The sequence below is a fragment of the Ranitomeya variabilis genome, chromosome 7 (assembly GCF_051348905.1).
Source record: "Ranitomeya variabilis isolate aRanVar5 chromosome 7, aRanVar5.hap1, whole genome shotgun sequence".
In the NCBI taxonomy this organism is placed as follows: Eukaryota; Metazoa; Chordata; class Amphibia; order Anura; family Dendrobatidae; genus Ranitomeya; species Ranitomeya variabilis.
In genome coordinates, this window is record NC_135238.1 from 94,071,129 (window position 1) to 94,092,929 (window position 21,801).

The following is a 21,801-nucleotide window of genomic DNA, read 5'->3' on the forward strand; positions in this document are numbered from 1 at the left end:
GACAAATGGTCAGACTGAGCGTACCAACCAGACACTGGAACAATATCTAAGATGCTATGTCAGCCATCTCCAGGATGATTGGTTGGAGTTGCTGCCGTTAGCCGAATTTTCATATAACAATTCTCAGAGCGCCTCCACTAAATTTACACCTTTCTTTGCCAATCTGGGTTATCATCCGTGTATCTTACCTAGGTCTCCAATTAATTCTCCGGTTCCGGCAGTGGAGGAAAGGCTGACTGCGATGAGGCAAAATCTGGAGGTTCTGAAGGAATCCCTGACCACAGCTCAAGAACGTTATAAGAGATCGGCCGATAGACCCATGTTGCACCCATGTTCAAGGTAGGAGATTCCGTGTGGTTAGCAACTAAGAATCTGAAGTTAAACGTTCCTTCACAAAAAGTTGGACAGAAATTCATTGGCCCTTTCAAGATCAACGGTATTGTGAGCACTGTGGCCTGCCAGCTGAAGCTGCCTAGGACTATGAAGGTACACCCAGTTTTTCATGTATCTTTACTAAAGCCTGTATCTCCTAACCTAATACCTTCCAGGGACGTGTTGTGCCACCTCCGCAGCCTGTGGTGATTGATGTGCAAGAACAATTTGTGGTGGAGGAAATTGTTGATTCCAGGATTCGCAGGAATCGGCTCCAATATCTGATAAGATGGCAGGGATATCCCCCTGAGGAAGACTCTTGGGAACCTGTGGAAAACATCAATGCCAACAGAAGATTTCTCATTTTCATCAGAGATTCCCTGAGAAACCAGGTCCAGGATCGTCCTGAGGCCGCTTCTAAGGAGGGAGTAATGTCAGGACTCTGAACATTTTTTATTACCTTTTTGTGCATTATTGCCCTTTTCCAAGATGGCGTCTTTGGTCTCATGTGCACTGTGTCTTCCTGCTATAAAACTCCACCCCAGCCTTCAGTCTGTGCTACAGTATTCTGCCTTGCTTCCAGCTCCTGACCTCTGGTTAATCCCTGGCTATATACCTGCTCCTGTGAACCTGTGGGGTTATCCTGCTACTCTGCTCTGAGTTCCTGCTGCATACACCAGTTCCAGTAATCCTCCTTCATCTGCTGCTAGTGTTTACTTCCATCTGCATTTGCTGGACATGTAAGCTGTTGCTGCTTTGCAAGAACCTGAGACTGTTACCCAGACCTCCCTGGTTGAGCTAAGATATTGTTTGAACTGCCTTATAAGCATATCTATCTGTGTTTTGGACTAAGCAAGGACTTATTCGTGTCAAGTATCCTCAAGAATAATTGTGCTTCATAGACTTTCTGCGTGATTGCATTTTCCTCTGAAGTTTCCTATAGACTGCTAAGCTGCATTTGATATTTGCACCAAGTGTTGTGGACTTGAGTTTCTCTCTGTACCTGTTTGAATCACAGTGTGATAATATAGACTTTACCACTTATAAAACTGTGTCCTGTAGTTGTCTTGTTCCACGCAAAGAGTCTCCTGAGTTATCCCCTATAATTATTACAATAAGTGCTCTTTGGACATTATTTTACTCACTATTGATTTTCTCCAAACAGCCAACTCAGAATCAGAAGAGAAACTTGCTTCTATTGAGGAACAACTATCCACATCACTACCGGCAGCCGATTGGAGCTCACTTAAGGCCAAAACCGATAAAGCAATTGACAAGCACCGAAAATTTCTACAAGAAAATAAACTATCTAAATTTCAGCGAGACTCTGAGGACTACACCCAGAACCAAGTTTACAGATGGAACGACTCGGCCTTCTCAGGTACCAGGCAAGGAAATACTGGATCTCGATGCCAGGGAGCATACAGCTCGGACAGCGACAGCTCTACAAACAGCCTTCCACAAAATCGTTGTCACGCCGTAAACGGCAATAAAGGGGCAGGACGGCGCACTGGGACTCGCACCTGTCCCTGACTTTATAAGGGGCCCTGACTTGCCCTTATCTCAGGGGTACCTATAATGGTTAGGAGGCCTGAGCCGCCAGCGTATCCCTGTCTCCTGTTTAGACCCTATCAGTGGCCCCCTCTCCCCCAGCAAGGAGGACTGCACAAAAACGACAAATAGACAGGGAATACAGACAAGGTAACTTAAATAGCAAACACCCAAAAAGCGTACACAACCACAGAGGAAACACTGAGTAGGGAAAGGAGAGCTACAACAAAGGAGAGGAAACAGGTTTAACATGCAACCAAATAAGTAGACAACAATCACTGTAGATAAACCTCCAAGCTCCTAACACCACGCTCCTTCACACTCCAAGCCAGGCAGCAGAACTGATCACTGACAACAGTTGTAGTCAAAGCTGGGTCTATATAGAGGATGAGATTACAAAATCCAATACAGCTGAGAGACAAAGCTGTCAGCAACTTCAGCAACAAGGTTAACTCCTGCACTGCTGGCACAAAGCAGCCAGGTCAGAATTCAGGAGAAGAGCTTCTGTTCACTGTGTGTGAATGAGGCTCAGAGCACTGCGTTTCTCTGAAACCTCTTAGTCGCGGTAGCCCCGTGACAATCGTTTTTTTATCCAAACGCCCCAAATCGAGGACCAACACCCGCAACGGAGACTGATACGGAGGTCCTCCCGCAAGCACAGACCATATGACAACGAGGTCCCAGGTAAGACCACCAACTCGATCATAAACATTTCTTCCTACACCCTCAACCCCGCAGAACTGGCAGTTCTGCAACTGGGTTTATCCTTTTGCCCAACCCTACCATGGGACAAGTTCAAATTGTCTCAAGACTTACAACATTTTTACCGCAATCTCCGCCTGAAGAAACATTTTGGACTATTACAGGACTTACCAAGGGATAGGATCCCCACGTCCATGGAGAATCCTATTCCTGAACTGAGTATTGCACGATTGGGCTTATGTAATACAAGTAGCTTTAATCCTCCACGTAACTATCATGCCACTGAGGCATATATTGATCTAATCCAAAAAGATATTGATGTTATCCTGGAACAACACCGTACAGGTTGCCTTCCGACCCATAATAACATTTCTCCCATCGAGAAACATGCCCTTAATTCTCTTACAAATAACAAGAGTATTACTATAAAAGCAGTCGATAAGGGAGGTGCCATCGTTGTACAGAATACCACTGACTATTCCTCTGAAATTGCCAGACATTTGTCTGATTTAACTACACACAAAAAAATCGCTTCGATCCCACTTCCACCATCAGAGCACAGATCAACTCTATTCTTCACAAATATCAGTGTCTCAACGCAATTGACTCCAAGACAGTCGCTTTCCTCACTAATCCCCACCCTGTTACCCCTGTCATATACACCTTACCTAAAATTCATAAGTCCCTCATCAATCCCCCTGGCCGACCCATTGTTGCCTCCACTGATTCTATCCTGGTGCCCATCTCCATCTATTTAGAAAAAATCCTCACTCCACTTACTAGGAAAATGAGGTCATTTATCCTGGACACAGGCCACTTTCTTCAAATCTTGAAACAATTCTCTCCTACTCCACCAGGGAGCACGCTCGTCACATTTGACGTCAAGAGTTTATATACCTCCATCAAACATGACCTAGGCATAAAGGCAGTGGGTGACCTCCTTCAGCAGCCTGAATTTTCAGATAACTCCCAACATCTATGCCTTGATCTCCTATCTCTGGTTCTACGTAACAACTTTTTTCTTTTCGGTGATCAGTATTACTTGCAGATCCAAGGTATCATTCCTTGATATCTTAGTCATAAAGGAACCTAATGGCTCTCTTACCACTGATGTTTTTTTCCAAACCAACAAACTCCCATAGCCTACTTCATTACGAGAGTTGTCACCCGGTCTCTATTAAACACAGCCTACCCCGTTCACAATTCAAGCGTGTGGCACGCATAGTTTCGAAGCCCGACACATTACCTGAACAACTGGACAAGATGTCCTGTAAATTCACGGCTAGGCAATACCCCAAGAACCTATTGGACAGAGAGAAAAGGCTGGCCTTAAGTTTATCCTCCAACCTGATGACCCAACCTAAACCTGAGCGGGTTCCTTTAATTCATAATCATCACCCTGTTATGCCTAAGGTATATAGCATGATTCGTAAGCACTGGCCCATGCTGAAAAGCTCATATCCCCACATCGAGGCTTTCTCAACACCACCACTTATGAGTAAACGAAGACCCAACAACATTAGTGATAGAGTCGTCAAGGCCGATATAGGCAGCACTTCTAGAGTACCTAGGCAAACTTTCCTTGGCACCGAAAGTAGTGGCAAGTTTCCCTGCCTAGGTTGCGCATGCTGCTCAAATGTCATCAAATCCAGTTCGATTACCCATCCCCACTCCGGCCGGCAAACAGTATAAGATCAAGGGATTCTTCGCGTGTGATTCTAACAATGTTGTGTACGTGATAAAATGCCCCTGTGGCTTGCTGTACATCGGCGAGACGACACAACACATCCGTGATAGGATTGCTTCCCACAAATCCACCATACGGTGTAAAAAAACGTGGCTTCCCCTTCCACATCGTTTTGCATCTGCCAATCATTCGATCTCCCAACTACGTTTCCAGGTACTCGAGCAGGTTGAGAGACCACGTAAGGGTGGTAATCATATTAAATTATTAAGAGAACGGGAATCACACTGGATATATACTGTGCAAACCCTCACACCTAAAGGCCTGACCGGGAACTTGACTTAGTTTTTTGAGAGTGGTCTGTGGTCCCTTGGCTTCCTGCTTTATTGAACTATATAGTCTAGGTCTTTTTGAATGCATGTATATTTTCATGACTATGCCATATACTGTATCAATTACTCCATTGGCGGCTAGGTGTAGAAAAGGCTGACCTGTTGGTTCTATGTGTTCTAACCTTTGTTCAATACTTTCAGGCTATTTGACCTTCACTATCAGTTACACCCGACTGGGGTAAGTACCCAGAAATTTTATTTAAAAGATTCTTTTCATTTTTTTAATTTTTTTCATTTTTTATTTTTTTTCTTTCCTTTTTGCCTTTTTTTGCTTTCTTTTTTCTCCTTTTTTTCCCTTTTTTTCATTCCTTCAAAAAATTTTGTAGTTATTTTCAATATTTTTCTATTTTTTATTTTTATTTCTTATTTTTTATATTCTTTACTTACATGGTTCATATCTTATTTTCAATTTCTCTCATTTTGCATTCCATTATCATCATTATCATTATTATTATTTTTTTTTCCTTTTTTACCATTTTCCTTTTTTTATTTTTTCTTTAATTTTATTTTACATCTATTTTTATTTTATTTATATCATTCTATATTTTTTATATATTTTCAATTTTTTATTTTTTACTTATTTCCATATACGTTGTATTTTTTCTCAATCTTATTTTTATTTTTAATTTTTATTTTCAGTTTTTATTTTTTCATATGCTCATCCTCATGCCAGCGTATGTTCATTTATCTGCATGTCCATCTATTACTCCAGTAGTTTTTCAATCCCTCTATTTTTTTACATTTATTTTTACTTTTTACATTTTATTTTTTATTTATTTTTTCCATCCACTTTCCATATTTACTTATCTTTACTTTACTTCTCCTTCTCTTATCCTTTTCTTTAAATCACTTGCACTATCGTTATCTTATTTCTCTGCCTCCCCTCTGTGCCTATGGCTGGCCTCACACTCAGCGTATGTAAATACGGTCCATTTTTTACAGCCGTAGTACGCAGAAAAGTCCCCAAAATAGTGATCCGTATGTCATCCGTAGGCAGGGTGTGTCAGCGTATTTTGCGCATGGCATCCTCCGTATGTAATCCGTATGGCATCCGTACTGCGATATTTTCACGCAGGCTTGCAAAACCGACATCTAATGGATTTATGTGCTCAAATGTTCGTTAAAACATATATACAGTATATATATATATATATGTCATTGAGACACATATATATATATTCTGTATTTATATTTAATTCAGCGCGATATATGTGAAAAGCCGGTAATTCAATTGCCGGCTTTTCATTTATCCTTCCCAAACCCGACAGGATATGAGACATGGTTTACATACAGTAAACCATCTCATATCCCCTTTTTTATTGCATATTCCACACTACTAATGTTAGTAGTGTGTATGTGCATAATTTGGGCGCTGTAGCTGCTAAAATAAAGGGTTAAATGGCGGAAAAAATTGGCGTGGGCTCCCGCGCAATTTTCTCCGCCAGAGTGGTAAAGCCAGTGACTGAGGGCAGATATTAATAGCCTAGAGAGGGTCCATGGTTATTGGCCCCCCCTGGCTACAAACATCTGCCCCCAGCCACCCCAGAAAAGGCACATCTGGAAGATGCGCCTATTCTGGCACTTGGCCTCTCTCTTCCCACTCCCGTGTAGCAGTGGGATATGGGGTAATGAAGGGTTAATGTCAACTTGCTATTGTAAGGTGACATTAAGCCAGGTTAATAATGGAGAGGCGTCAATTATGACACCTATCCATTATTAATCCAATTGTATGAAAGGGTTAAAAAAACACACACATTATTAAAAAGTATTTTAAAGGGAACCTATCACCCCGTTTTTTAAAAATTAGATAAAAATAGTGTGAAATAGGGGCAGAGCTGGGCTTTACATTAGTGCCTTTTTGGTGCCTTTACACCCCCGTTAGGCTGCCGAAATACCTTTGTGAAGTGGCCGTTTTGTCCTGTCACTCGAGTTGGTCAGGTCGGATGGGCGTGGTCACAGCGCTGTTTCTCCCCCAGATCAGGCTCATCATTACGTTGGTGGCGTAGTGGTGTGCGCATGTCCAAAGAGAAGATCCACTGCCCAGGAGATTCAAAACAGCGCGGTCTACGCTATTCGCTGTTTACCGGTGGGCGCGGCCATCTTTCCTGTGGCCGCGCGTGCGCAGATGGAGCGCTCTGCTGCCCGGGGCTTCAGGAAAATGGCCGCCGCGATCTCCATCTGCGCACGCGCGGAATCCCGCGGCCATTTTCCTGAAGCCCCGGGCAGCAGAGCGCTCCATCTGCGCACGCGCGGCCACAGGAAAGATGGCCGCGCCCACCGGTAAGCAGCGAATAGCGTAGACCGCGCTGTTTTGAATCTCCTGGGCAGTGGATCTTCTCTTTGGACATGCGCACACCACTACGCCACCAACGTAATGATGAGCCTGATCTGGGGGAGAAACAGCGCTGTGACCACGCCCATCCGACCTGACCAACTTGAGTGACAGGACAAAACGGCCACTTCACAAAGGTATTCCGGCAGCCTAACGGGGGTGTAAAGGCACCAAAAAGGCACTAATGTAAAGCCCAGCTCTGCCCCTATTTCACACTATTTTTATCTAATCTTTAAAAAATGGGGTGATAGGTTCCCTTTAATGAAATAAACACACAGGTTGTTTTAATATTTTATTGCTCTCTCAATCCACCTGAAGACCCTCGCTCTGAAAAATAATAAACCAACAATATACATACCTTCAGATGATCTGTCACGTCCCACGAAGTAAATCCATCTGAAGGGGTTAAATCATTTTACAGACAGGAGCTGTGCTAAAGCACTCGTTCGTGCCTGTAAACCCCGGGTGCTGAAAGGAAAGCAGGATGATCTGTACTTACCTTGAGTTGCGGTGATGCGCCCTCTGCTGGATGTCCTCATATGAACTCGAGCGTGGGAACTTTTTTGTTTCTTTCTACGGTTTTTGTCTACTGTGGTGAATAAAATTATTCAATTTTTGCATTTGAAAATCCACATTGAGTGCGGCTGTTGCTTTTAAATCTAAGGCCTCCACTCAGTGGCGTAACTTGAAACTCATGGGCCCCAATGCGAAAGCTCCAACGGGGCCCCCAAATATTTTAAATCTTTAATAGCAATGATCTTTTTCTATAGTCCAAAGAGACTTTTAGGGCCCCCTAGGCTCCAGGGCCCGGGTGCGATTGCAACCCCTGCATCTGTTGTAGTTACACCCCTGCCTCCACTTCCTTGGACTCAGCTATCCGTGCTACTATCCTTAAATTTTTCTGACAAAACTGATATTTGTGCCACCTGAGTGTGGCTCAGCATGAAAGCAGGTAGAGGTATTGCATGTGGTATGAGGGCTCCCAGCAAAGGGGCCCTACACCGATCCCTCACCCACCACGTCTACATAGGACGTTCAATTGAAAGCTGTAAAAGCTGTCCAAGACTCCGATACCTCATGCCTGGCTGAATGCTGCAGTGCCATGCTAAAATCTGTAATATGGGTGAATTGAGGCCACTTTCCTGGTGTCTGTCCCTCATTTGATGTGTTTTGGCAGCATTTGGGTCCTTTATAAGGTGCTGTGCATGAGTTTGTTTTTGCCTCCCATTGACTTGAATGGCGTTTGGTTATGTTCGGCGAATATTCGACAAATTAATAGGCGAATATTGCAAATTCGGCAAATGTAATCGGAACCGAACATTCGCTCATCTCTATCGGCGACTGTGGCAACTGTGGTTGATGCAGGATGGTACCTGACACTGAAAAAAGTGAAAAGACTGAAGGGAGAGCTTTGCTCTTATATTGGTAGAGTAGACCATACTCAGAACCCCCACCAGTTAACAGTTACCAGCTGGAGGTGAAGAGTGTGCAGCCGCTGTCAGAGCTGGTAAACGCTAATTGGTGGATTACTGTCGTCTAGTAATGGAGAAATAACAGCTGTGTGAGCAACATAATAATTACATTGCACTCATTGCTTTTGATTTCATACAAAACCAGCCTCCTACATTATACTAATTGTGTTGCTTATTGAAATTCCTTAATATCCCTAAATTATACAGGACCTTTCACTAAAGTTTTTTCTATTTATACTGCGGATCTACTACAATTCGTGCTGCTCCAGTGATTTTGAAAAAGTTTTCTCCTGTGTCCTTCCACTGTAAAGAAATTGCCCCTAGTAACAATGATGCAAAATTTCCCTTATGCCAATTGGGAGAATACCATAGATCTTCTCTGTTGGCTTTTGCTTTTTCTCCTCCGACACTGACCAATTGAAACATGGATGCATACACAGAGTTCTGTAGAATACACACACTTGTTCGAATGGAAAATATGCATTATTCTTACCGGGAGGCATACCTTTGGAACTATGAACTCACCTGTAACAGGTGAACTATGTGTTACTTTGCAATGTCTTAATTGTCTGTTACTGTCCCCGCTTAATTGCAAAGTGCTGCAAAATGTGCTGGCATTGTAGAAATAAGATTATTATTATGGAAACAGCTGAAAACAAAATGATATGCCTCTATACCAGGGGGGCACAAGCCACTGCTGCTAGTTGCAGCCCCTTCTGTGCCATCAGCTGTGTCTCAATGTAAAGATCACACTCTCCTGTGCAGAGGACAGCGTCATTGGCTATTGCAGGCTCATATCACACCATCAGGCTGTCTGCATGCCAGCACCACCCCGTAACCAATGAGCACAGAAGACAGTGCTCACTGGTAATTATAGACTCCTTTCACCCAGTGACAGTGTGTCAGGAGCGTGCGCTAAAACATGAGCGCTTTTTCTGTTACTAAGAAAGCTAGTGCTCACTGGTTAATGTGTAACAAATACTTGGCCCCACACTGAGAGCAGAGGCCCCTGCCACAGACTGCTAACAGATAAGATAAATGGTGAATATCTTTTTATTACAGCCATTATAGAGTGCCTCCCCTCTCACCTTATTTCTCAGGCACTGGCAGGGGGCATACATAGAAATCATGGGGGCCCATAGCAAAAGTCATAATTGAGTCCCCCCACTCAAAAAATTATATACAGCTCTGGCAAAAATTAAGAGACCACTGCAAAATTTTAAGTTTGTCTGATTTTTCTCTCTATAGATATATTTTTGAGTAAAATGTAAATTGTTCTTTTATTCTATAAACTACTGACAACATGTTTCTGAATTTCCAAGCCATAAATTTTGTATTTATTTTCTGAAAATGAGAAATGGTCAAAATAGCAAAAAAATGCATTGCTTGCAAATCTCAAATAATGCAAAGAAAAAACAAGTTCATAATCATTTAGAAACAACAATATTAATGTTTTAACTCAGGAAGAGTTCAGACATCAATATTTTATGGAATAACCATGATTTCTAATCACAGCTTTCATGCATCTTGGTATGCTTTCTACCAGTCTTTCACACTACTTTTGGGGACCTTATAGCACTCCTGGTACAAAAATGTAAGCAGTTCTTCCTGGTCTGATGGCTTGTGACTATCCATCTTCCTCTTGATTACGTTCCAGAGGTTTTCAATGTGGTTCAGGTCTGGAGATTGGGCTGCCCATGAGAGGGATTTGATGTGGTGGTCCTTCATCCACACCTTGACTGACCTAGCTGTTCCCCACAAACACAGTATGATTCTCCACAGTAAATTCTTCCAAAGTTCCTTCTACACCAGAGTTGGGCAAAGTGCGGACTGAGACAGCAGAGGCTCTGAAAACAGAGGCGCATAGGCCGCACTAAGTCCTCTGCCACCCATCCATCACCATCCACTGTCACCGCTGTCCAGATCCTCCGGATGCTTACAGTGGTGAATACATTTGTGGAGGACAAGGCTCCTTCTTCCACTAAACATCATTTTTGGGTTTTGTGTGAATTTATGTCCAATTTGCATTTTTTTCTCTTGTTTTTTTTGTTCTTCCAATCAGGGCCATCAGGGCATTACTGCCCTTACTGGTGTATGGCGCCCAATGAGCAGAGGGGGCCCGCAGTAAGATTCTGCCAGCTCAGTAACTGCCTGTGCGTCCTCAGACGCACAGGCAGTTAAAATTTGTTGCTGTGCGGGAGATTCCCCCACGGCATCAGTTAACAGCCGTCAGACAATCACAGGCCGGCAGCTAACATCAGCAGGCAGATCGCTGGCATATGACGTCACTGTCATACATTGGAACGATGCTGTGCGCCTCAGATGTATCGAGCCGAGGACATCACTGGATCTCGGCCAGGTAAGAAGAAACATTTTACTTTTTTTGTGAAGCCACGGAATGAGGCAGCATTCTACTCCTATTGGGCTGCATTATACCCATATGGGGCTGCATTATACCACTATGCGGGTGCATTATCCCCCTATGGGGCTGCATTATACCCTGTGGGAGTGCATTATTATACACTGTGGGGGTGCATTATACTCCTATGGGGGTACATTACACTTCTATGGGGTGCATTTTACTGCTATGGGGCTGCTATGGGGGTGCATTATACTGCTATGGGGCTTAACTATACTATGGCGGTGTATTATACTGTTATGGGGGTGTATTATACTGTTATGGGGGTGCATTATACTGCTATGGGGCTGCATTATACTATGAGCAGGGTCGTTTAAGACAAAGTGGGGCCCTGGGCAAAAGCTTAAAGTGGGGCCTCAAATGCTCACATATTGCACCATGACACAGAAACATTTTGGTTGTATTTACATGTGCTGAGTTCAGGCCGCTAAACGAGCGCGATCGACAATGTTGAAGCCGTTCGACGCTTGTTACCCGGCCTCTTAACTCTGGCTGATGAAGAATGATGGGTACAGATAGTCCTCAATACAGTATAACGCAGGTCCCATATAGTAAATATAGTAGAAAGCACTCCCCATGGTCCTTGATAGAGTATAATGCAGCCTCCCTCATAGAGCATAATGCTGCCCCCTCAGAGTATAATGCAGCCCCCCGAGTATAATGCAGCCCCTCAGAGTATAAAGCAGCCACCTCAGAGTATAATGCAGCCCCAAACACACAGTGTAATGCAGCCCCCCACACACTATAATTCAGCCCCCCCACAAGTATAATGCAGGCCCACACACACACAGTATAATGCAGGCTCACACACACACAGTATAATGCAGCCCCCTCAGACTGTAATGCAGCCCCCTCAGAGTATAATGCAGCCCCCTCAGAGTATAATGCAGCCTCACACTATAATGCCCCCCACACACACAGTAAAATTCAGTATCCCCACAAAAACACACAGTATAGTGCAGTCCTCCCACACAGCGTAGTGCCGCCCCCATACACAGTATAATGCAGCCCCCCACATACACAGTATAGTACAGTCCCTACACACAGTATAATGTAGCCCCCCACACAGACAGTATACTGCATTCCTCCCACATACAGTATAGTGCAGCATTCACACACAGTATAATGCAGCCCCCTCATATACACAGTATAGTGCAGTCCCCCCACACAGTATAATGCAGCCCCCACATACACAGTATAGTGCAGTCCCCCCACACACAGTATAATGTACCCCCACACACAGTATAGTGCAGACCCCCACACACACAGTATAATGCAGCCCCTCCACACACAGTATAATGCAGCCCCCCACACACACAGTATAGTGCAGTAGCCACACATACACACACACAATAATACAGACACACACTACTTACCTCTCATCCTTGTAGCCCCACTGCTCTGGCCCCACTGCTGGCACACACTAAGTCACAGGCAGAGGGGGAGTGATGGGAAAGGGAGTGTCATCTGACCCTCTCTCCTCCATCACAGCTTTGAACTGTAGTTGAATGAGGGGGGTGGCACCGGGCCACCCTTACTTACAGGCCCCATAGCAGCTGGCTGGGGGCCCCTGGAGGAGCGGGGGCCCTAGGCAGCTGCCTGGTATGCCTGCCCCTAATGCCGACCCAGACTATGAGGTGCTATACTGCTATGGGGCTGCATTATAGTATGGGGGTGCATTTTACTGCTATGGGACTGCATTATACTGCTATGGGGGTGCATTATACTGCTACAGGGCTGCATTATACCTATATGGGGCTGCATTATACCGCTATGGGGCTGCATTATACTGCTATGTGGCTGCATTATACTGCTATGGGAGTGCATTATAACCCTATGGGGGTGCATTATAACCCTAGGGAGTGCATTATACCCTATGGGGCTGCATTATACCACTATTTGGCAGCATTATACTGCTATGGGGATGCATTATACTGCTACATATGACTATGGGGCTGCATTACACTGCTATGGGAGTGCATTATACTGCTATGGGAGTGCATTGTACTACTATATATGACTATAGGATGCATTATATTATTATGGATGACTATGTGGGCAATATGGAGAGACATAAGGCAAAACGGGTGGACATGTGGGGTCCAGAATAGGAGGACATGTGGGGTCCAGAATACGGGATATTATTATTGTAGGGGCTAATTAAAGGATATTATTTTTGAGGATACTGTTTTCAGTGTGGGAGAGAAGAGGTCCTGTTACTGTGCAGAGCTACATGGTCACTTTTTTCTTCATTTGGCGTAGTATAGAGGTTGGGGAAAAATTGGGGAATGTGCTCTAGATACAGTTATATGAAAAAGATTGGGCACCCCTATTAATCTTAAGCTTAATGTTTTATAAAAATTGTTTTTTTTGCAACAGCTATTTCAGTTTCATATATCTAATAACTGTTGGACACAGTAATGTTTCTGCCTTGAAATAAGGTTTATTGTACTAACAGAAAATGTGCAATCTGCATTCAAACAAAATTTGACAGGTGCATAGGTATGGACACCCTTATCATTTTCTTGTTTTAAATGCTCCTACCTACTTTTTACTGACTTACTAAAGCACTTTTTTTGGTTTTGAAACCTCATTGAGCTTTGAACTTCATAGCCAGGTGTGTTGTGAATTCGGTTTGTGGGCTCCCCCGGTGGTCTGTTATGGTAGTGTCTCTTATGTGCCTTCCTCCATCTCTGATTACCTGTCGCCACCCTCTAGGGGAGTTTCCTATTTAAGGCTGCTTGGCTGTTAGTCTCATGCCGGCCAACAATGTGCTAGTAGCATTCTGTTGCATTCACCTGCCTCAAGTTCCAGTTCAGCTAAGTTGAATTTTGTTTCTTGTTTTTCTATTTTTGTCCAGCTATCTGCAATGTTACTCTTCAGTGCTGGAAGCTCTTGTGGACGGAAAATTACTACTCCAGTGGCATGAGTTGTCACTGGAGTTTAAAGTAATTTCTGGATGGTGTTTTTGAATAGTGATTTTTAGGTCGACCGTGAAGTAACTCTTTCCTGTCCTTCTGCTATCTAGTAAGCGGACCTCACTGTGCTAAATCTGCTGTTCATCCTACGTATGTCATTTCCTCTGAACTCACCGTCAATATCTGTGGGGGCCTACTATCATCTTTTGGGGTTCCTCACTGGAGGTAAGGCAGGCCTGTATATTCCTCTTATAGGGGTAGTTAGATCTCCGGCTGGCGCGTGGTGTCTAGGGCATCGTAGGTACATCCCCCGGCTACTGTAAGTGTTGGGTCAGGTTCAGGTCACGGTCGACCTTAGTTTCCATCACCCGAGAGCTAGTCCGTTTTGTATTTTTGTTTCCCATGGTCATTGGGGTAACCATAACAGTTTGGCCGGCCAGTAAAAAATCTATGTGTTAAAATATGCACTAAAGTAGGAAGGAGAAGAAAAGGTTTTTTTTTTTTCTGTGTTTGAAAGTGCACCTTAGTTTGATCATTTGTATTTCTTGCTTAAACTGCAGTCTTCAGCCTTTTTTTTTTTTTTCTCCTCTCCTCTTAACATCTGAATGCTTGGGTTACACCCATTTGAAACATGGATCCACAGAGTTTAGTTGCAGGTTTGAATAACCTTGCGACAAAAGTACAGAACCTACAAGATTTTGTTATACGTGCTCCAATGTCTGAACCTAAGATTCCTCTGCCTGAATACTTTACCGGAGACAGATCCCGGTTTTTGAGTTTCAGAGAAAATTGCAAATTGTTTTTGTCTCTGAGATCTCACTCTGCTGGTGATCAGACTCAACAAGTTAAAATTGTTATCTCTCTACTGCGCGGCGACCCACAAAGTTGGGCATTTGCATTATCGCCAGGGGATCCTGCGTTGTTAAATGTAGATGCGTTTTTTCAGGCTTTGGGGTTGCTTTATGAAGAACCTAATTTGGAGATTTTGGCTGAGAAAGCCTTGATAGCTCTTTCCCAAGGGCAAGATGAAGCTGAGATATACTGCCAGAAATTCCGTAAATGGTCGGTGCTTACTAAATGGAATGAGTGCGCTTTAGCAGCTAATTTCAGAGAAGGTCTCTCTGATGCCGTGAAGGATGTCATGGTGGGGTTCCCTGTGCCTACAGGTCTGAATGATGCCATGAAATTGGCTATCCAGATTGATCGGCGTTTGCGGGAGCGCAAATCTGTGCACCATATGGCGGGGTCTTCTGAGGAAAAATCTGTGCACCATATGGCGGTATCTTCTGAGCAAAAACCTGTGCACCATATGGCGGTGTCTTCTGAGCAAAGACCTGTGCACCATTTGGCGGTGACCTCTGAAAAGGCATTAGAGCATATGCAATGCGATCGTGTTTTGTCTAGAGGCGAACGTCAAAATTACAGGCGCAAAAATGGATTGTGCTTCTACTGTGGAGATCCAGCTCATGTTATATCAGCATGCTCTAAACGTATAAATAAGGTTGATAAATCTTTTTCTACAGGTACCTTGCAGTCAAAATTTCTTTTGTCCGTGACATTGATTTGTACCTTATCATCTGTGACTGTGAATGCTTATGTGGATTCTGGCGCCGCTCTGAGTCTCATGGATTGGTCCTTTGCCAAGCGTTGTGGGTTTGATTTGGAGCCGTTGGAAGTTTCTATTCCCCTGAAGGGTATTGATTCTACACCTTTGGCTAGCAATAAACCACAATATTGGACACAAGTGACTATGCGTCTTACCCCAGACCATCAGGAGATTATTCGTTTCCTTGTATTATATAACCTACATGATGTCTTAGTGCTTGGATTACCATGGTTACAGATTCATAATCCCGTCTTGGACTGGAAATCTATGTCTGTGTTGAGCTGGGGATGTCGGGGTATTCATGGGGATGCACCTTTGGTTCCTATTTCTTCATCTACTCCCTCTGAGATCCCAGCATTTCTGTCAGATTTTTATGATGTCTTTCAAGAGCCTAAAGTTGATTCTCTCCCTCCCCACAGAGAGTGTGACTGCGCTATTGAATTGATCCCCGGTAGTAAGTTTCCTAAGGGTCGCTTGTTTAATTTGTCTGTACCTGAACATACTGCTATGCGGGAGTATATAAGAGAATCCTTGGAAAAGGGTCATATTCGCCCCTCGTTGTCTCCACTAGGGGCAGGATTTTTCTTTGTAGGTAAAAAGGATGGTTCATTGAGACCTTGTATCGACTATCGACTTTTGAATAAGATTACAGTTAAATACCAGTACCCGTTACCTTTACTGACTGATCTGTTTGCTCGTATAAAGGGGGCTAAGTGGTTCACTAAGATCGATCTACGTGGTGCGTATAATTTGGTGCGGATTAAGCAGGGGGATGAGTGGAAGACCGCATTTAATACGCCTGAAGGCCATTTTGAGTATTTGGTAATGCCTTTCGGTCTCGCAAATGCCCCTTCCGTTTTTCAGTCCTTTATGCACGATATTTTCCGTGAATATCTGGATAAGTTTATGATTGTGTATTTGGATGATATTCTTGTTTTTTCGGAGGACTGGGAATCTCACGTTCAACAGGTCAGGAGAGTTTTTCAGGTTTTGCGAGCTAATTCTCTTTTTGTAAAGGGCTCAAAGTGTAGTTTTGGAGTTCAGAGAATTTCCTTTTTGGGATATATTTTTTCCCCTTCATCTATGGAGATGGACCCTGTCAAGGTCCAGGCTATTTGTGATTGGATGCAACCTACTTCTTTGAAGAGTCTGCAAAAGTTCTTGGGTTTTGCTAATTTCTATCGCCGATTTATAGCGGGTTTTTCTGCCATTGCTAAACCTTTGACTGATTTGACCAAAAAAGGTGCTGATGTTGCTAATTGGTCCTCTGCGGCTGTGGAGGCCTTTCAAGAGCTTAAGCGCCGCTTTTCTTCCGCTCCTGTGTTGCGCCAACCTGATGTGTTACTTCCGTTCCAGGTTGAGGTGGATGCTTCGGAGATCGGAGCAGGTGCAGTTTTGTCGCAGAAAGATCCTGACTGCTCAGTAATGAGACCATGTGCGTTTTTCTCCCGAAAGTTTTCGCCCGCTGAGCGAAATTATGATGTGGGTAATCGGGAACTTCTGGCCATGAAGTGGGCGTTTGAGGAGTGGCGTCATTGGCTTGAGGGTGCTAGACATCAGGTGGTGGTCCTCACTGACCACAAGAATCTAATTTATCTTGAGTCGGCCAGGCGTCTGAATCCTAGACAGGCGCGCTGGTCGTTGTTTTTCTCCCGATTTAACTTTGTGGTGTCATATCTGCCTGGGTCCAAGAATGTGAAGGCGGATGCCCTCTCTAGGAGTTTTGAGCCTGACTCGCCTGGTGATTCCGAACCTACCGGCATCCTGAAGGATGGGGTGATATTGTCAGCTGTCTCCCCAGACCTGCGGCGTTCTTTGCAGGAGTTTCAGGTGGATAGGCCTGATCGCTGTCCGCCTGGTAGACTGTTTGTCCCTGATGATTGGACCAGTAGAGTTATCTCGGAGGTTCATTCTTCCGCGTTGACAGGTCATCCTGGAATTTTTGGCACCAGGGATTTGGTGTCTAGGTCCTTCTGGTGGCCTTCTTTGTCTCGAGATGTGCGCATGTTTGTGCAGTCTTGTGATGTTTGTGCTCGGGCCAAGCCCTGCTGTTCTAGGGCCAGTGGGTTGTTGTTGCCCTTGCCTATTCCTAAGAGGCCTTGGACGCACATCTCTATGGACTTTATTTCTGACCTTCCGGTTTCTCGTAGGATGTCTGTCATCTGGGTGATTTGTGACCGTTTTTCCAAGATGGTTCATTTGGTACCTTTACCCAAATTGCCCTCCTCCTCTGAGTTGGTTCCTCTATTTTTTCAGAATGTGGTGCGTTTGCATGGTATTCCTGAGAATATAGTGTCTGACAGGGGTACTCAGTTTGTGTCTAGATTTTGGCGGACGTTCTGTGCCAGGATGGGTATCGATTTGTCTTTTTCGTCTGCATTCCATCCTCAGACTAATGGCCAGACTGAGCGTACTAATCAGACCTTGGAGACTTACTTGAGGTGTTTTGTGTCCGCTGATCAGGATGATTGGCTTGACTTTTTGCCATTGGCAGAGTTTGCCCTTAACAATCGGGCTAGTTCTGCCACTTTGGTTTCTCCATTTTTTTGTAATTCAGGGTTTCACCCTCGGTTTTCGTCCGGTCAATTGGAGTCTTCGGATTGTCCTGGAGTGGATGCTGTGGTTGATAGGATGCATCAGATTTGGGGACAGGTTGTGGACAATCTGAAGTTGTCCCAGGAGAAGACTCAACAGTTCACTAATCGTCATCGGCGTATTGGTCCTCGTCTTTGTGTTGGGGACCTGGTGTGGCTGTCTTCTCGATTTGTTCCTATGAAGGTCTCGTCTCCTAAGTTTAAGCCTCGGTTTATCGGCCCTTATAGGATTCTGGAGGTTCTTAATCCTGTGTCCTTTCGTTTGGACCTCCCAGCATCTTTTAATATCCATAATGTTTTCCATCGGTCATTATTGCGGAGGTATGAGGTACCGGTTGTTCCTTCTGCTGATCCACCTGCTCCTGTGTTGGTTGAGGGTGAATTGGAGTATGTGGTGGAAAAGATCTTGGACTCCCGTGTTTCCAGACGGAAACTTCAGTATCTGGTTAAGTGGAAAGGTTATGGCCAGGAGGATAATTCTTGGGTGACAGCATCCGATGTTCATGCTCCCGATTTGGTTCGTGCATTTCATAGTGCTCATCCAGGTCGCCCTGGTGGTTCTGGTGAGGGTTCGGTGCCCCCTCCTTAAGGGGGGGGTACTGTTGTGAATTCGGTTTGTGGGCTCCCCCGGTGGTCTGTTATGGTAGTGTCTCTTATGTGCCTTCCTCCATCTCTGATTACCTGTCGCCACCCTCTAGGGGAGTTTCCTATTTAAGGCTGCTTGGCTGTTAGTCTCATGCCGGCCAACAATGTGCTAGTAGCATTCTGTTGCATTCACCTGCCTCAAGTTCCAGTTCAGCTAAGTTGAATTTTGTTTCTTGTTTTTCTATTTTTGTCCAGCTATCTGCAATGTTACTCTTCAGTGCTGGAAGCTCTTGTGGACGGAAAATTACTACTCCAGTGGCATGAGTTGTCACTGGAGTTTAAAGTAATTTCTGGATGGTGTTTTTGAATAGTGATTTTTAGGTCGACCGTGAAGTAACTCTTTCCTGTCCTTCTGCTATCTAGTAAGCGGACCTCACTGTGCTAAATCTGCTGTTCATCCTACGTATGTCATTTCCTCTGAACTCACCGTCAATATCTGTGGGGGCCTACTATCATCTTTTGGGGTTCCTCACTGGAGGTAAGGCAGGCCTGTATATTCCTCTTATAGGGGTAGTTAGATCTCCGGCTGGCGCGTGGTGTCTAGGGCATCGTAGGTACATCCCCCGGCTACTGTAAGTGTTGGGTCAGGTTCAGGTCACGGTCGACCTTAGTTTCCATCACCCGAGAGCTAGTCCGTTTTGTATTTTTGTTTCCCATGGTCATTGGGGTAACCATAACACAGGTGTATGCAATCATGAGAAAAGCTACTTAAAGTGGCCACTTGCAAGTTGTTCTCGTGTTTGAATCTCCTCTGAAGAGTGGCATCATGGGCTCCTCAAAACAACTGTCAAATGATCTGAAAACAAAGATTATTCAACATAGTTGTTCAGGGGAAGGATACAAAAAGTTGTCTCAGAGATTTAACCTGTCAATTTCCACTGTGAGGAACATAGTAAGGAAATGGAAGAACACAGGTACAGTTCTTGTTAAGGCCAGAAGTGGCAGGCCAAGAAAAACATCAGAAAGGCAGAGAAGAATGGTGAGATCAGTCAAGGACAAACCTCAGACCACCTCCAGAGAGCTGCAGCATCAACTTGCTGCAGATGGTGTCACTGTGCATCGGTCAACTATACAACGCACTTTGCACAAGGAGAAGCTGTATGGGAGAGTGATGCGAAAGAAGCCGTTTCTGCAAGCACGCCACAAACAGAGTCGGCTGAAGTATGCAAAAGCACATTTGGAGAAGCCAATTTATTTTTAATAGAAGGTCCTATGGACTGATGTAACCAAGATTGAGTTGTTTGGTCATACAAAAAGGCGTTATGCATGGCGGAAAAAAAACACAGCATTCCAAGAAAAACACTTGCTACCCACAGTAAAATTTGGTGGAGGTTCCATCATGCTTTGGGGCTGTGTGGCCAATGCCGGCACAGGGAATCTTGTTAAAGTTGAGGGACGTATGGATTCCTCAGTATCAGCAGATTCTTGACAGTAATGTTCATGAATCAGTGATAAAGTTGAAGTTATGCAGGGGATAGATCTTTCAGCCAGACAATGATCCAAAACACTGCTCCAAATCTACTCAGGCATTCATGCAGAGGAACAATTACACTGTTCTGGAATGGCCATCCCAGTCCCCAGACCTGAATATCATTGAACATCTGTGGGATCATTTGAAGAGGGCTGTCCATTCTCGGCGACCATCAAACTTAACTGAACTGGAATTGTTTTGTAAAGAGGAATGGTCAAAAATACCTTCATCCACGATCAAGGAACTCATTAAAAGCTACAGGAAGCGACTAGAGGCTGTTATTTTTGCAAAAGGAGGATCTACTAAATATTAATGTCACTTTTCTGGTGAGGTGCCCATACTTATGCACCTGTCAAATTTTGTTTGAATGCAGATTGCACATTTTCTGTTAGTACAATAAACCTCATTTCAAGGCAGAAACATTACTGTGTCCAACAGTTATTAGATATATGAAACTGAAATAGCTGTTGCAAAAAAACCTATTTTTATAAAACATTAAGCTTAAGATTAATAGGGGTGCCCAAACTTTTTCATATAATGTGTTATTTTCTGCAGAGACGAGTACTGTCTAGAAGAAGTGATGGCAGTCTGAATTGGATGAAGAAGAAAAGCGAAGATGAAGGACTTTAACTAGAGACGTCACCGGTGAGTCAGTGTGTTACCTGTACACTTGTACTATATACTGTATATTATATACAGAGCTCCTGTATATAATGTCACTAGTGATCATGGTATTACCTGTACACTGACACTATATACAGATCTCCTGTGTATAATGCCACTGGGGATCCCGGTATTACCTGTGCACTGACAATATACACAGACCTCTTGTGTATAATGTTACTAGTAATCACAGTATTACCTGTACACTGACACTGTATACAGAGCTCCTGCGTATATCACTGGTGATCCTTGTATTACCTGTACACTATATACAGAGCTCCTGTGTATAATATCACTGGGCATCCCTGTATTATCTGTACACTGATATTATATACAGAGCTCCTGTGTATAATGTTACTGGTGATCACTGTTGTGAACTCTGTTTTTGGGCTCCCTCTAGTGGTCACAAGCGGTACTGTGTAGTGTTGTCTTTCTGCAGGTTGGCAGCATCAGCTGGTTCGTTATCCTTGGTTGGTTTCCTATTTAGCTCACCTGGATACTCAGTTCCTTGCCTGCTCTCAATGTATTCAGTGCTCTTCAGTTTCCTTGTGTCTACCTTGCTCCCAGTCTCTCCAAGACAAGCTAAGTTTTTGTTTGATCATTTTTTGATTATCAGCATTCATTATGTTTTTAGTCCAGCTCGCTAAAATGTGATTTCCTCGCTTGCTGGTTGCTCTAGGGGACTGAGTTTCTCCCCCCACACCGTTAGTTGGTGCGGGGGTTCTTGAAATCTCAGTGTGGATATTTTGTAAGGGTTTTTTACTGACCGCACAGACCCCTTTACTATTTTCTGCTATCTAGTATTAGTGGGCCTCATTTGCTGAATCTGCTTTCACCCCTGTGTATGTGCCTTCCTCTTACCTCACCGTTATTATTTGTTGGGGGCTTCTGTTGTGAATTTGGTTTTTGGGCTCCCCCGGTGGTCACTGGTGGTACTGGACTTGTGTGCTTCACTTTCTCTGTTCACCTGTTTCCATCAG